At 31.6% G+C, this 18,227-nt stretch overlaps 1 long non-coding RNA gene and 1 pseudogene across 1 annotated transcript; both read right to left on the bottom strand.

The window, feature by feature from the left end:
* Positions 1–5,795: 5,795 nt before the first annotated feature.
* LOC120068179 (uncharacterized) lies at positions 5,796–10,088 on the bottom strand. Its single transcript, XR_005479120.2, has 3 exons — positions 9,762–10,088; positions 6,292–6,450; positions 5,796–6,171 (listed from the first exon to the last, which is right to left on the bottom strand). It is a non-coding gene; the product is annotated as an uncharacterized LOC120068179 (long non-coding RNA).
* A 2,203-nt stretch (positions 10,089–12,291) lies between these two features.
* LOC150031954 (uncharacterized) lies at positions 12,292–16,761 on the bottom strand (annotated as a pseudogene).
* Between the last annotated feature and the right edge of the window lie 1,466 nt (positions 16,762–18,227).

Here is an 18,227-nt window from a genome sequence, read left to right as displayed (position 1 = left end):
AACTTGACCTTAATTCTGAGATAACTATGAACTCTTGTTTATTCGGGATTACCTTAGATTTTCATAGGTGAAAGTTGGCCTAACGCATTGACTTAATAAGATTTCCATTTCAGGGGTAAGACCGGACAGATAGCTGGAGACATAGGGTGCAAGAGTGAATTCACTCCTACCCGCTTTTAGGGATAGTAGAGAGGTTGTTTCCTTAAGTGCTGATTATGGGTCTTGAACAAGGGATCCCGCCCTCTTATTAGCATGAGAAGGACTCGGTTTGTGATTGGATCACAAAACAATTGTTCATTAGAGGATCAGTGGGGACTTAAGAAATAAGAGGTTTCGGGAGTAAAATAGAGATTTGACCCAGCCGTCATTACGAACAACCCTGTTATATCGAGTGGACATAATATATCTACAGTGAGGGAAGTTCAACTATGGGCTTTAGTAGAGTGACCCATTAGTTAACGAATGGGGGTTAGATCGATCTAATGAGTTTAGCCGATTAATTTCGGATCGTTGGAACCCATGATCTGTAGGTCCACGAGGTCCCCCTACTAGCTCGGAAATAGATTGGTTGTAGAGTAGCGTGATGTTAATTTGAAACGTTCAAATTCGAATCAAATGGAATTGGAGAAAATATATTTAAATATGATTTAAATATATGGAGATGACTTTTTGTAAAAATTAATTTAATATTGGATATTAAATTAATTAGAATTCTTTAAATTGTTTAAGTAATTAGTTATTAATTTTATTAGAAAATTAATTTGTAAAATTAATAGATTTTTATTTTAGAAATAAAATATGATTTTAAAATCAATTTTGGATTTTGGAAATAAAATTACACAAAAAAAAAAAAGAAGGAAAAATGGGTTTTTCCATCTTCATCTTCAACTAGCTCATTAGGAACCCTTCACCTTCAAGCTTCAATAACTCGAAGCATGAGCTGCATCCTATGCAGCAAATCTCTTTGCATTATATTCTACAATATATTGAAGAGATTGGAGTTAAGTTTAGATGATTGAACCGATTAAATTTTTCTGAAAATTTCGGTTGAAGAAGGCCGTGTTATTCATTTGGGTGTTGTAGTGAGCTTTCTCCAAATTCCCTCTGATTCCAGCTTATTTTGAGTCCCACAACTCAATTTAGAACACCAAGAGAATAGTAGGGAAGATCTTGTGGTGGTCTACACTTCAACGGTTCGACAAATGTATGTTCTTGAAATCCATTATACTCTGTTTAAGCATGTTTCTGCTTATACCAAAATTAATGAATTAGAGTGTTTATCGACCATGTTTGCTTCTGTTGCGTGCTAGTACTAGTCCAACACAAATCTCATTTGTCCTTTTATTTCTTTTCCATTTTATAATTACGATTTTCACTTTTTTTTTTTTTTATGTATATGAAATTGAATGGTAAATAATGTCGTTTTTTTTACCACTTTAATTCCACATCATTTTTTATTTTTATTTTAACAAGAATATCTTAACATTTTCTAAACAATATTAAAATTTAAAGTTAAGGAAACAACGTGACTTTGTTAGGTTCAAATTAATTATTTTAATTATTTCCTTATTCACCTATGATTTGCTCTTACAAAAACGAAACTATTTCCTACTAAATTGTCAATATTTTTATTTTTATTATTTTTCTTCATTTGATTTGTGATTAATCAAGACGTTTAAAATATTGATATTGTTTCACCAATATGAAATTTTTTAAAAAGTTAAAAAATAAAGATATAATTTTATAATTATTATATTAGAAGAAAAAAATATTGTACATATAGTTTGAATTTATTTTTTATAAAAAAATATAAAACTAAAAAAGTTATTAAAACTTATTTTGATCTTTTAAACACTGAAAACAAAATCACAATTATCAAACATGTTCTTTTTTTTCTTTCTAAAAATCAGAAAACCAAAAACAATTATCAAACGTATTTTTAGTTTTTTTTATTTTTAAAAAATAAAAAATCAGAGAAAATTAAAAAGATATTGTCCTTTTAAAAACTATTTAGGAAAATATTGTTGTTTTCAAACTATTTGTAAAAATATTGTTGTTTTTTTTAAAATAAGTCGAGGGTTGAAAATTCGACCAAGATAGGTCAAATTTTGAACCCTCGACCTTCCTTTCATTTGTACGTCGAACTTTGAACCTTCGATCTTGCCCTTCCTAACATTATTAATGAGTCTGTTTAATTATCATTCCGGAGACCTTCCTCTATCAAAAGATAGTATTTCTAAATTTTCATAAGGTTCCCCTGGATTTCCTTTCAAAGCTTGTTGAATAATTTTTACGGATTCTGTCATCTCAGCAAGTCCGACTAAATAACGAGCTAATGAATCTCCTTCTTTTTGTCAATGAACTTCCCAATCAAATTCGAGAGCGAGATTTTGAGAGCGAGAGCGAAATAGCGAAATTTTGATAGAGAGCGAGAATACCGTACAAATTTCCCTTTTTTTTTTCCTTTTTAATTATTACACATTCCACCTTCTTCTTTCTAATCTTTTCTCTTTTTTTTTTTTTAATTTTCCATTTTATAAAAACAATGTCTAAAAATATTTTATTATTTTATTTAAACTCTAAAAAGAATAAATTAAAAAAAATAATAACTCATAAAAATAAAAAAATGTAAATTAAATATCTCATTTATATAAAAATAATTACAAAAATCAATGTATCCCACAAGGCGGACGTCGTCGATTTCGAGCTGGTTGTCGTCGTCGACTTCGAACTTGAGGTTGCTTGGGTTCTTCTTGATGTTGCTCTGGTACCTCTGCAGGTGCTTCATAGTATAAATATTCATTATGCTCTCCACGACCCCGACCATGTCCATGCACGTATGAAGACGAAGGACCAGCCTCTGAGTCATAATGTCCCGAACCAAATGCTGGCATCATCATCATCGGACTAACATAATCAATTTGACTCTGCGTCTGCATCATAGGGGGCAACTCTTCCATATTATGTGCAACCTCATCAAACTCATCCCCTTCCCGAACAGGTCCTCTACGTGTAGGAGCTGGTGGAGGAACAATAGGTATATCGTACATATAAGGAATTTCCTCTATATAGCTTTGGTTGTCACTACATATAGCAAGAACCTAGTTCGGATCATTCGCAACCTCACAGAGTCTACTGTTGTTCGATCTCTGTGAATTATAAAACAATAGACAATATTTTAAATGAATTTAAATTAAAAAAATAGATAATATTCATTCATTTACCATATGACCCACAACTGCTCCTGGACGAGTGACATAGCGCCTTGTGATATTATTATACCAATGAATATATTCTGGAGTGACATATGTGTCAAACTGTTCAAGAGAAACCCACACTGCAATAAACCTTGCACAATAGTGCCATCGCACAACCAAATATGCAACTCTTTCGGACCAATCTCCAGTCCTTAGGTCAATATCATGCAGTACGGGTTCAGTATTACAAGGCGATGGGACATCCTGCTGAAAACCGAATTGTCTCATCACCCTGTCAGGAAGATACCACTCACCAATGTGAAAACATATGAGAGGACTCATCGTCCGCCATATGTTTTGACCATTCGTACAAAAATTAGGCAAAGTATGCACAATAATTTCATACGACTCCCAAATAACCTGAAACACAAAATATTATATTAGAGTATATTAAAGACAAATACAATAAAAATGTGAATAAAACAATCAATTAGGTTTAGTGTAATGTACTCGTTCAGGTTGAAGCAGATCAAACATGTAACTATACTGGTTGACTACATGTGTAGCTATCCTAGTCACACAAAATTTGTCTTTCCACATAAATTTTTAAATTGATAATTTAGAATTTAAATTAACTAGATCAGTGATATAAAAATTTAATTGAATTAAAACAACATATTGAGAACCTTAGGCTCGTCCAACTAACTAAACGTCATTAACATGATGTAGCCGTAGAGCCATTGTTGGAAATCGCTCCCAAGCCCATAGTTGCAAAAGTATGAAAGGCCCAGCTATCTCTCGAACCTCAGGCCTTGTTGCTTTGCATAGTTGTCTATATAACCATGCCAAGCATGCTCCACGAGGTTAGCTAACAGTGGCAGGAACATCAAGTGAACAAAACGACTTGATTAATCTGAAAACAGACTTCCACCCATCATTTGTAGTATATATGCTCGTGCATATCTTATGACGGTTTCCTCGTCTGCATCATCTGTGAGCTCACGAAATTGTGTTCCTAACCATATTAAACTTAACCTCGATCTTTTAATCTTGTCGGCAAGTGGGGTCGCACCGAGGTACACTTGACAAACTTCTAACTAGTCATCGTACATCACTCCGGTGACCGGCTCACCGTCAACAGGTAACCCCAACAACACTTCTATGTCTCGTAGAGTGATAGTGCACTCTCCAACAGACATATGAAATGTATGCATCTCGGACCTCAATCTTTCAACCAATGCTATGATCAGATGATTGAGGAGAGTAACATTCAGCATACGTTGACAATTTGTAGAGTGATAGTGTACACTTCTATGTCTTGTAGAGTGATAGTATACTGTTCATGTAACAAGTGGCAAGCATTCGACATTCCATGCTCGCATTTTATGGCCGTTTGCTCACGTTTTAACATGAACTACGAAGATTTTATTAAGGACTACTACAATTGTCAACGTATACTGAATGTTACTCTCCTCAATTTCAACCTGTATCGCATGAAGATTAATGGATCACACACCCTAATATGCCCGTCTTACATCCTAATCCATCGTTGTTGAGAAGACCTAGTAGACCGAAAAGTTCACGTTATCACAACGAGATGGATTAGATAGAACCAGCCACTCGACAACGATGTGGATTTTGTAACCAATTAGGACATAATCAAAGGAAGTGTCCTTCATTACTAAGACGGGCTCTAGATAGTTAGGGATTGAATAATAAATAATTTTTTTTTATTATATATTCATTTTATTGTATATTCAATTTTTTTATTATAATTTATTGTATATTCAATTTTTTTATAATAATCTACTGTATATTCTTTTTTTTTTGTAATCAATAAAATTTTACATTATAATAATCTAATATATTCAATTTATAGTATAATAATCTAATACATTCAATTTATTGTCTAATGATTATTCAACTATAGTATAATAATTTAATATATTCAATTTGTTGTCTAATGATTATTCAATTATAGTATAATAATCTAATATATTCAATTTGTTGTCTAATGATTATTCAATTATAGTATAATAATCTAATATATTCAATTTGTTGTCTAATGATTATTCAAGTATAGTATAATAATCTAATATATTCAATTTATTGTGCAATGATTATTCAATTTTAGTATAATAATCTAATATATTCAATTATAGTCTAATGATTATTCAATTATAGTATGATTATTAGCTCTTTTTTCTCTTTTTTTTTTATATATATTTCTATGGAAAGTTCAAATAAAGTGAAGACTCTCGCTCTCTCCTAAGATCTCGTTCTCTCAATCTCGCTCTCTCCTAAGATCTCGCTCTCTTAGTCTCATTCTCTCCTAAGATCTCGCTCTCTTAATCTCGCTTTCTCCTAAGATCTCGCTCTCTCTCACTCTCGCTCTCTCTTAAGATCTCGCTCTCTCTCAATATCTCGCTCTCTCTATTATTGTTGTTATTTTTCCATTAATGATTACTAGCTTTTATTTCTTCTGGAACAATCACAAACACTTTTTTGATTATGGATCTACTACCAGAAATTCAATGCGTAATCTTAGTATTCAATGTGTATTCCTGAATAATCTCATTTTTCAATTATTCAACCATTTCATTTTACCAAGTTCAATGTTAGTCAGATTAGTCCATATAAACTAAATCTCGCTCTCTCCAACATTCTCGCTTTGAATCTCGCTCTCTCCTAAAATCTCGCTTTGAATCTCGCTCTCTCCTACTATCTCGCTTTGAATCTTGCTCTCTCCTTAATCTGCTTCAGCCCACTTATCTCCTTAATCGCTTTGAAGTTTCGACATGTGTGGAACCTTCGACAACCTAATATACAAAATTTTGTTTGTAGACAAAGCTAATTCGGATTTGTCTTTCATTCCAAGGTATAACTTGTATCCATGCGCTTCATATTCGCCTGGAGTTCGCTCCCAGAAATATAGCCATCCACACCCCTTCACGTTAATCCCACAAGCCTCCACCTAATTCGAAATGATAACAAAATGCATAAGTTGTTAGAAGCAGCTCGAGTACACAAATATATATAGTATACCATCTCATTACTTTATTTCCTCTATGAAAGAAAAAGAAAAGTAATAAACCTGCAATCTCGAGGGTGGATGTGTGTCGAACTTCAACCTTCGACAACCTAAGCGAGATTCGCGAGATTTCCCTTGTAGAGAGTTGAAGTTTCGGCCTATGTATTGTTTCCAAGTTTTCTTTGTTCGTCGAGTTCTCAATGTTCGACCTCTATCCTCGAACTCCCAAAACAACAATATTTCTCTAATAAGTTTCAAAACAACAATATTTTTCTAATAAGTTTTGAAAACAACAATATTAATATTAAAGGTCTAAGTAACCAAACATATATAGTTTTTGTTTTTTCTTAGAAAACCTGAAGACCAAAAACAAATATTTATAAATAAAAAAATAAAAAACCAAATGATCATCAAACGGACCTAACATCTTAAGTATATGTTTGATTTTTTATTAAAAGAAAGCACTTTTAAGCTAGAGAATTACTAAAGTATATCTATCAAGTTATTTAAGTAAAATAAAGCATTATTAGAGTGATACTCATTTAATGAATTGACATGATTCTCTAGCTTCTCACCTTTAAGGTTAAAGGTTCATTCACAATCCCTCACCTCGTAATTGTTATTTAAAGGAAAAAAGTATAACAAAGAGCTTTGAAGTAAATTTCACAAAAAAAAAAAAAAAAAAAAAATGAAACAATAAATGTATACATATCTTCAAATACAACTTATGTACAAATAAGGAAAATAATTCCATTGAAAAAAAAAATAAAACTTGAACAACAATATGGGAGAAATAATGAAATGAAACAACCAAAATTAAAACAAATTTAATATAAGTTTACACATAGAAAAATCATATTTATCAAACATCTTCAAATAATCACATCCAAAAGTTGTCTATGAACTTTTATTATTTTATTTTATTTATAAGAAAAGATACAAATCTGGCCTATCAAAATTGAAGTGTTGAACCAACATTAGCATTTAAGTTAATGAGCAGAATGATATTTATTTTGAAAGAAAAGTGTAGAAGTTGGATGGGAGAGCACTAAATACAATGCTTTTAATTTTTGACCCATCTTCTTTAAGACCAAGAAGTTGGAAGGCTGGCAGTTGGAACTCTTAACAATTTGATTAACAATTAATTTATTTGGAAAGAAACATTGATGTGAGTCTATATTTCTTATATGCCAATCAAAGTTTTCATAACAATTTTTTATTAAGTTTATATATATATATAGTCACTATATTGTAAAAAATGTTTTCAAGATTTAAAGAAATTTTTTAGATGGCTAAATTGATAGGAGATTAGATTTGTTTATAAAACTGTAAAGACTAAGACAGTACGTATAAAAAATTGACATTCGAATATGATGGATTTTTTTAATATATAAATTTTAATGAGAGGGACTCAAGCGTTACAAGTTTTAAAATATATAAATAAATGATTATTTATTAAAGTTTATATACTAAATTGTTAGTCATTTAAAATTACATGAACTAAATCGTTACCAACCAAAGTTTAGGGACTAAATGATTATTCTTACGAAAGTTCAGAAACCAAAAATGTTTTTAACTGATTTTGTAAAAGTTCATAGGTTAAAAAGGTTTACTTTAATTGCAAAATCTTTATTCTTATGAGATTCAATATTTTGACAACCCGTGGAATAGGGGAATTGAACTTCTAATCCGAGATTGAAAGTACATGTTTTATGTCGTTGAACTATACTTATTTTGGTTATGCATGTGTATAATATTTTTTATTGCAATAAGAGATTGGAGGATTCGAATCACAAACCTTTTAATCACTAATATATGCATGTCAAGTTGAAAAGCATTTTAATTGTTAATACATCTGTATGCAAATTAAGCTTAACTAGTTTTAGCTCGACCTATAATTAGTTAAAAAGAAACAATATTGACAAAAAAAAAAAAATTAAACAATAATATTAACATTTAGAATCAATATTTATATTCTTTATATAGATATAGTGATATGAATGCGAACAGACAGGATCGTCCCTTAGCTTGTGCACTTGTCCTTCTCAATCATTATAAAACCTAATTATACATACAATTTTAGTTTCAAAGTTTCTCCTTAGTAAAATTTTAGCTTATAGTATAATTTTTATGATTCAAAATATTATATTTTTCAACCTTAAAATCCCGTTTGATAATCATTTTTGTCTCGTTTGGTAACTGTTTTATTTTTTGTTTTCGTTTTTAAAAATTAAGTCTATGGATACTACTTTCACCTCTAAATTTCTTCCTTTGTTATATATTTTTCACCGATGGTTTGAAAAACTAAGCCAAATTTTGAAAACTAAAAAAATAACTTTCAAAATGTTGTTTTTGGTTTTAGAATTTGACTAAAAATTCAACTATAGTACTTAGAAGAGATACAAATCATTGTAAGAAATGTGGGTGAAATAGGTTTAATTTTCAAAACAAAAAATCAAATAGTTACCAAGCAGGACCTTCGTTTTTTGTTTTTATTTTTGAAAATTAAGTCTATAGATAGTATTTTCATCTTAAAATTTTTCTTTTTGTTATCTACCTTTTACCAATGGTTTAAAAAACCAAGCCAAGTCTTTTTAAAATTTGGCTAAGAATTCAACATTTGTACTTATAAAATATGCAAATCATGGTAAGAAATGGGGGAAATAAACTTAGTTTTAAAAAACAAAAACAAAAACGAAAATGAAATGGTTACCAAATGGGACCTAAATTTTTTAATTTGATTTTAATTTAGTCTCTAAGTTTGAAAGTGCACAATTTTATCCTTGAGATTTGAGTTATATTTCAATTTGGTCTATGAATTTCAAGATTTACACTTTTAACCTCAATTTCTAAGTATTAAAAGAATTATAAATAATTAAGCTTCACTCTTTTTCATCAACATTAAAATTTCACTTCATATTTATTTTAAATTAAAATCTAGGGATCAAATTAAAATAAAACTAAAATCTAACATTTTTTAAATCTAAGGACTAAATTGAAACACATTTTAGATGAAACTAGATTCATGACCTAAAGCCTAAAAATATACTTTTCTATAATAATATTGATTAAATTAGAGAAAAATAAATTCTTAACCGAATTGGTCCTTGCATGTTTATTGCTTGTAGTCTACTTTCCAATGAAATGATAGAAACCGAAAAGACCAATAAACAACATGACACTAGCTAAGATAATATACCCAATAATTAGATCCACTGTTCATTTGAAATTCGAATAATGCAATATAATTTTCAATAAAAAGAAATGTCTGGCTCGAGTCGTATAATACGTTTTGGTCCTTAAATTTGGTGTCTAATTTTTATTTAGTGTTATAAAATATGGATGCGTGAAGAAATAAATAGAAGTCGTCGATGGGTCTTGAATATGTGTTTTAGCGTATCTATTTTTATTCTTTATTTTAAATATGCATATTTTCTACGTCCATCGACACGTTTCTATACTTTTTAAATTTAAATGAAAGGAAAAACCCATCAGAAAGATGGTGGAAGTCTATCTAACTGTTGAGAACTCACTGAAAATAGCGTTGCATGGTCACCGGAGGAGCGGATGAACAGCAAGGCGGTGCATACGCCGGCTAACAAAGCTTCAATGGAGGTGGACTCCGCCTGGAAGCTTCATCGAAGGAGTTAATGGTGAAGATTGGTGAAGAAAAAGGAAGAGAGGAAGACGAAGATTAAGGCGGCGCGGCTGAACATTTCACGTTGAAGAAAGAGGAAGAAAGGAAGAATATAAAGAAAAGGGCAATTTTGGTACTTCCTTGAAGAAATAACTCGGGCCAAACAAGGCAAAAGTTCCAATTTTATTCTTTATTTGTTGCTTTTGATATTAAATTAGTTAATTTCGGACTTTCTATTTTTATTTTAGATTTAAATTAGGTTGAAATAAAGTAACAATTAGAATAAAATATATTAAATTGATACTTGTATGCTTGATGGATTAGAATAAAATATATTAAATGGATTACATTTAGTTTCTTTCTTTATGTTCAATTTTTATATATAAAGAAAATAAATAAATAAATATATATATATATATATATTACATGCATAAATAGATAGATAGATACACCCGTACATATATAGATAGATTGATATATACATACATATATATATATATATATTAAAAAACAATGTATCCTTAGATGTATTCATATTTTAGTTTTTTAGAAATTGACGAATCACCTTATCCGTATCGTGTATCCAAATTTGTGTCTATGCTTCATAGATTTAGTACTTAGGTTTCAAAATATTACACATTTAGCCCTTAAGGTTTGAGGTTAATTTCAATTTAGTTCTTAGGTTTTAAAATGCTACAATTTTACTTTTGACATTAGAGTTTTGCTTCAATTTGATCTCTATGTTTCAAGATTTACACTTTTGAACTCGATTATGCAATAAATACTCATTTTCCGTCTTTAGAGTTAATTTATGTTAATAAATTAAAAATCATTAAAAGAATTATAATTAATTAAATTTCACTATTTTCGTCACTTTTAAAATTAAATTTAAAATTTTACTTTATAATTATTTTTAAATAATTAATAGAAATTAACGTCAATGATTAAAGATTATCAGTAATTAATGAAAAATTGATGTTAAAAATGTAAAATCTTGAAATCCAGAGACCAAATTGAAACAAGACTCACATCTCGATGGTGAAATTGTAACATTTTGAAACTTATGGACTAAATTGAAACAAAACTCAAAATTTGAAGACTAAATGTATAACATTTTAAAGCATAGAGACCAAATAGAAACTAGAGTCAAAACTTAGGGACCAATTATTATTCTCAAAAAAATATTTAAAAATAAGTATAACTTAATTGACATAGTATTTATACAAGGGCTGGCGAGATACATAGCAATTTTTAAGTTTCATTTGGAAAAATAGTAAAAACTTATCAAAATCGTAAAAGTAACAAAATGATTTTTTCAAATAAAAAATATTAATTAGCAAATATTCAAATTACCCCTGCACACTAAACCTAATAAAATCATTCATAACAAACAAACTCAAATCCGAAGAAGCTAATTCAACGCAAATACACGGTTATATTATGCAAATACACTGTAATATTGCATTAAATTAAATCAGACGTCCTCGAACACCATTTGTTAGACAACAACCAAAATTATCAAACTTCAAAACAATCCTTAATTTAATTTGAAGCCCATCATATCATAGAAAAACAAAAACTTGAACAAAAACCTTAAAAAAAATTCTGATAATCACCTAAATATCACCTAAACACTGCAGGTCGATTCCTCTTACGACCACAGCGGCGACAATAGCAATGGTGTTTGGTAAATAGCGGTGGAAAAGAGATATGAAGAGTGAGAGAGGAAATGAGAAAAAGAGAGTGGATGATATTGGAAGATCCATGGCACTTATCGAAGCTGACTTTCGCAACGGTGGCGATTTCAACAAAAACGACGATGTGAGGAGGTCGATGCACTACAAGAAATTTGACTTCTCCCGACGTCAAATTTCGTCGAAAAAATGTGGAAAATTAGTCGGGAGAGCCTCTCCCGACGAATAAATGGTCGTTGGGAGTTTGGTCGGGAGAAACCCGTTGGGAGAGGATCTCCCAACATAGTTTAAAATGGCACCGAGAGTTCTCCAACGAATTTTCCAAGTTCAAGGACAAGACGGGTGTAATGAAACTCTACCCACCCCCCACGACAAACATGGAACCTCCCGAACATCAAAAACATACAAAACGAGTAAACAATGACTAACACACATAAAACTCAAATTTATCCCCAAAATGGTTTAACCCAATTTCAACCCCCCTCCTCTATAACACATTAAACTTCGTAACATTCATAAATACACAAGATAACCAACAAAAAACACATCAAAATTCAGTTGTTTGACTACCATAACTACAGGATAGCCAACAGCTTTTTAATTATCATAAAGCTACTTAAGACATAACTACTTTGCTACCATAATTGCATGATAGCAACATATTAGACAACTAAATAATATAGTTATCATATCTAATTTGATGGGTCCTCTCTATGTGATCGTATCGTGTCTTCAATCATTTTTTTTTATTTCTTCCATTTGTCTTGCATGATTCTCTTGCATTTTTTTCTGAACGTCTTCAAGTTCCTTAATCCTCAACTGAGACTGTTGGAAATTGGCTCTCAATTCCTCCATTCCCGCCTCCGTTCCTTGAGTAGATGACGAGTTTAATGAGATGCTACTCCTTCTTGACTTCGGTTTAGGGCCCCAACCTAGGCCTTTTGAATATCCGAGTCGTCTACCTAAAACCGTCTCACAGATTTCATCCCCTGTTAGTAGTTGAGAACTTTCTATAGTGGAGTTGGATTGTAATTCCAACATTTGATGCTAGACATAATAATTAAATGGGTAAGAACGAGCAACTAAAGTTAAAAGTGAAAAAAAAAACACGATAGTAAAGAAAAAAAATGTTACATGTGCATTTTCAGCTGCCTCGTTCACAAACTTGCCACCTTTAGAGTGTGTTTTCCTAAATAGGTCAACACGTCCTATTTCTCGACCCTCCTTTGCCTGCAACTTTGCCTGAATTTGCAGGAATGACTTCGATCCACCTATATGGCCGAATGGTAATTTCTCTCTATTCTTCCTGTTCGTCACAGACATTTCTTACATTTGAAGAAAAAAAATGTCATAGTGTGATTTATTAGTAAATGCAACAAATGATACACACCATAAATATTCTACCTGAAACGCTTCACTCTCGAAGTGGTCACACAAAAAGTACCAATCTTCTGGCCTATTTTTAAGCCAACTAGGCAAATTGGCACGTGTTTGCTGAAGATCTCCACATTTTCTGTAATGTTTGTGCAAAATCTGCTCTAAATTCTTTGAAGGAGTTTTGCATTTGATGTTCTATAAAATGGTTAAGTCATTGACTGGACAGATCAAGTTCGAAATGAGCCTACAAAAGAAGGAGGAAAGAATTAGCATAGATGATGTTCATGACTGTAAAAGAATAAACTTATAATTACTTACCAATAATTGACTCTTAGTCAATTCTATGAACTCGTTTGGAACCTCAGCAAAAGTACGACAACGTACTGGGAATGCAGATCTCACGGCGACGCCGATCGCATTACTGAATCGTACCGAATGTTGAGATATTGGTTTCGTCTCCCCCTCATTTATCACAATTATAATTCTCTCATGTTTTTGGATGTATTTTTCTAACTCGATGTTCCGCGAATGCTCTCGTTTCTTCCGATTGGATGCTGAGCTACTATCTGAAGAATAAAAAATTTAAAACAGTTTATGATGTATTTCAGTTAACAGAATATATTTCAAAATATACTAACCTAAAGTATCACCCATAGAAGATACCGTGTTGCCTAGATATATCTCCTGGAATTCTTCATCAGCCTCCTGTTGCCTATTAGAGGTTGACATCGTATCTATACAAACACAAAAAAGAGAAAACAATATTAAATTAACAATAAATACGTGTAAGCTAGAGAAAAAGAGAATTGAGTAGATACATCATTACTCATCATTGTAATCTAATTCAAATTTATTTTGGACTACTTGAACAACTTTCCAATTGCTACCATGTTTGATGTCATAAATGTAAAAGACTTGTTGTGCTTGGATAGCAAAGATGAAAGGCTCATCGACATACCAAAAGTGTGATGTATTGATCGATTTGTATCCTAAATCCACATGTGTCCTATTACTTTTGTTGTTATCTGTGTCAAACCATCTACATTTCAACAAGAAAACGTGTCTTCTGTTCGCATATTGGAAATCTAATACTTCGTCTACAACATCGTAGAAATTGTTATCCATACTTGTGTTCTCACTGATCTCCCCAACCACTAAGACTCCACTATTTTATGTAGCTCAACAATTATCACACTCTACAGTGTGAAACTGTACCCCATTAACAATGCATCCATTGTAAGAGCGCACCTCAGATGAAGGTCCCATTGCAAGTGAAAAGAAATCATCGGAGATATCTTCTCTCTCGCGCCATTGTAGAACCTGATAATTAAGTATACATTAAAAATGACTACGAAAAATGAATCATCCCTCAACTGTTGCCTACAAAATGACTATGTATACCTGAGATTTGAACCAATCGAAAAATTTGGGTTGATGTTTTATATATAAGTCAGAGACGCTTTGAGTTTCACGACGAATTAACCTCAAATGTTGCCTACAAAATTGATCATTTAAATGTTATATCAAAGGAAATACCCTAGAATTTAGAAAAGGAAAAAGTTTGAAACATACTTGCGATAGTCTGTTATTTCTTTACAATTGTTGAGTATGTACCAATGTGCAATACGCTTTTCCTTCGCTGATAGCGTCCGTAAAGTTGACGCCCCTAATGGTCGTACGCTCTGTGTAAATAATTCAAATTCACCAAATATCTCGTGATCGAGAATGTTATCATCATTTCATTCATCTCTATTGAATCTCATTTCAATCCCACTTAGATATCACGAGCAGAAGTTCCATGATTCATTCATTGCATATGCTTCCACTATAGACCCCTCGGGACATGCTTTGTTCCGTACAAATTTTTTTAATGTTCGTAAACTTCTTTCAATAGGATCCATCCAACTGTAACTAACTGGACCCACCACTTTGGTTTTATATGGTAGATGAACTGCAAGGTGTATCATTACATCGAAAAAGGCATGTGGGAATATTCTCTCCAATTTACAAAGTATGACTATGATGTCTGCTTGTAGTCTGTTCAAATCACTTACACATATTGTCTTTGTACATGTCGTGAAAGAATGTACACAACTCAACAATAATACTGGATACGTTCTTCGGTAGGTATGCTCGAATACCAATATGAAGTAGTCTGTGAAGCAGCATATGACAGTCGTGTGTTTTCAGCCCCGATATTTTTTCATCTTTGTCATTCACACATCGTGATATGTTAGATACGAATCCATCAGGAAATTTCACTGATTTCAAATACTTACAAAACGAAATCCGTTCACCATTTGTTAATGTGTATGCTGCGTGTGGTTTTATAAATCTGTTAACGACCTGTATCACGTGTAGGTCCTTTCTTATTTTCAAATCTTGTAAGTCTAATTGAGCGTTCGTTGTATCCTTTGTCTTTCCTTCAATATTTAACAATATGCCCACCAAATTGTCGCATATATTTTTTTCAATATGCATTACATCCAATTTATGTCGTAATAATAGTCTGGACCAATATAGAAGTTGGAAAAAATACTTTTTTTAGTCCAGTTTAGAATTCGCTTTCTTTTTTTATCTTGCTTCGATGGATATTAGTCTAAGCACAGAAAAGTTTAGCGTATTTATTTGTTTTAATATCTCTTCTCCATTCATTACAACTGGTAGAGGTCTATGTTCAACTTTTCCATCATGTTGTCTACTTCGACGCCAACTATGATTCTCTAGAAGATAACGTCGATGTCTTATAAATGATATTTTCCCTCTTATCCCGAAGGACGAGTTATCTTCTTTGCATATTGGACATGCTTGATAACCTTTTGTACTCCACCCAGATAAGTCATCGTACGCAGGGAAGTCATTAATTGTCCATAATAAGGTAGCATATAGTTGAAAAAACTCACCAGCAATAGAATCATAAGTTCGCACACCAATTGTCCACAACTCTTTTAACTCTTCAATCAACGGTTGCAAGTAAACATCAATTTCCTTTCTAGGAGATTTTGGACCAAGTATGAGCAAAGACATGAAGAAGTTTGTTTCCTTCATGCATTTCCAAGGGGGAAAATTATAAGGAATTATCACCACAGGCCACATACTATAAGAAGTGCTTATATTTCCAAACGGATTGAAGCCATCTGAAGCTAATTCCAAATTAACATTTCGAGGATCTAAAGCGAAATGAGGGAATTCACGATCAAAATGTTTCCACCCCTCTGCATCAGCTGGATGTCGCAATACATCCTCCGTTTCAACTCGCTTATCTTTATGCCATCTCATGTCAGAAGTGCCTTCTTTTGATGCAAACAATCGTTTTAATTTCGGTATCAATGGAAAATAGCGTAATACCTTATGTGGTATTTTTTTACCCTTTCCATCATTAACTTTGTACCGAGACTCACCACAAATAGGGCATTGTTGCAAATCTACAAACTCTTTCCAATATAATACACAATCATATTTGCACGCATGAATAGACTCATAACCTAGGCCTAAATCATGCAATTTTCGCTTGGCTTTATAAAAGGAAGTAGGTATGGAGGTGCCAGCTGGAAACGCTGCTTTTAACAATTCTAGCAACATGTCAAACGATTTGTTACTCCAGCTGTTCAGAACTTTGATATGCATCAACTTCACTAAAAAGTTCAAGGACAAAAATTGCGAACACCCAGGGTATAATTCATTACGTGCTTCGGTCATTAAATCCTCGAATAAGTTCGTGATATCTCTTTCTTGACCATTAAAGGACATTTAATTCTCAATCCTTCCTTCATTTGCATTTTTGTTTTCAATTGGAACTTGTAAATTGTTTATAAGATTCAACATCTCATTTTCTTCGACAGCATTACTCTCTATACTATCTAATTCAACATCCTATATTGAATGACTTGTATGACTTCTAGATAAGTTTACTGGCTCTCCATGATATACCCATTCACAATATGAGGGAGATATTCCATATATTAATAGATGTCGTTCCACAATATCTATCTTTTCCCAAATTGAATTAATACAATTCTTGTATGGACATCTTATTCGTCCGGAATCATTAACATGAAATCTTGCCATATCTAAGAACTGTGATACTTCTTCTCTATACTCCACTGATAACTTATTCCTTAGTTTAATCCATTCTTTATTCATCCTTAAAAATAAGTATTTTCTGACCAACTTGTAATCCAAAACAATAACTTGGATTAGAGGACAAAGTACAAAGTATTATTAAGCATTGAGTTCCATAATTTTCATTTTTTAAGGCAAAATAAACACATAGGTCTCTAGACCGTTTAAATTGTCTTAACAAATTTCAAATGTTTTATTTAGTACATTTCCTAGCTTTCAATTTTGTGTCTAATATAGGCCTTTCATCTATTCAACATCTTCTAAAATTTACAAGCCTATTGGACACAAAATTTAAAGTATAATTTTCTATTAGACACAAAATTTAGTTTTATGTCTAGTAGATTCTTTAAACTTTTTTAAAATATTAAATGTGTTAGGAACCTATTAAGTACCAAAATGGAGGTTTAAAAATTTATTTTATATTTTTTAGATTTATAGATTTATTAGACACAAACATATAAGCATAAAAAAGTTCATATACTAAAAATAGCACATAGCATCTATATACTAATTTTCTTTGTCATTTCAAGGAAAGTTCGAAATGTTATATCATGCATGCTTAGGCTCCAAATAACCAACATCATATCATTAGAATTTTATAATGTTTATCTCTAGCGAATTATGACATGTTCGTTATAAAATTACTCTCAACAATTTCAGAGAATTGTAAAACAAATATATTCTGCAAAATTGATGAGATATTAATGGGCATGATTTGTACAAAAAAAAATTCAGAGAAGATTTTAATGGACATGATTTGTACAACAATTTCAGAGAATTAACAAAAGCGAATACAATATTGAAACACATTTTAATGGATATGTTATTAATGGACATGATTTTAATGGACATGATTTGTACAACAATTTCAAAGAATTAACAAAAACGAATACAATATTCAAACACATTTTAATGGACATGATTTGTACAACAATTTCAAAGAATTAACAAAAACGAATACAATATTCAAACACATTTTAATGGGCATGATTGGTACAAAAAGAATGTGAAATAATGATTTAAATAAATATACAAGATAAAATAAAATGAAAAGATTACCGGCGAGGAGACGACGGTGGCGGCGGGCAGTTGATTGCAGCTGCTGACCGAAGGGAGGAGCGGCGGTGGCGGAAAAATGGAGAAAAAATGGGGGGAAAATGGGAGAAAAT

Source organism: Benincasa hispida, chromosome 12, assembly GCF_027475165.1.
Source record: "Benincasa hispida cultivar pf3 chromosome 12, pf3_genome.v1.1, whole genome shotgun sequence".
NCBI classification, from domain to species: Eukaryota; Viridiplantae; Streptophyta; class Magnoliopsida; order Cucurbitales; family Cucurbitaceae; genus Benincasa; species Benincasa hispida.
The sequence above is the reverse complement of the archived record's forward strand: the minus strand, read 5'-3'. Positions and strand labels throughout refer to the sequence as shown.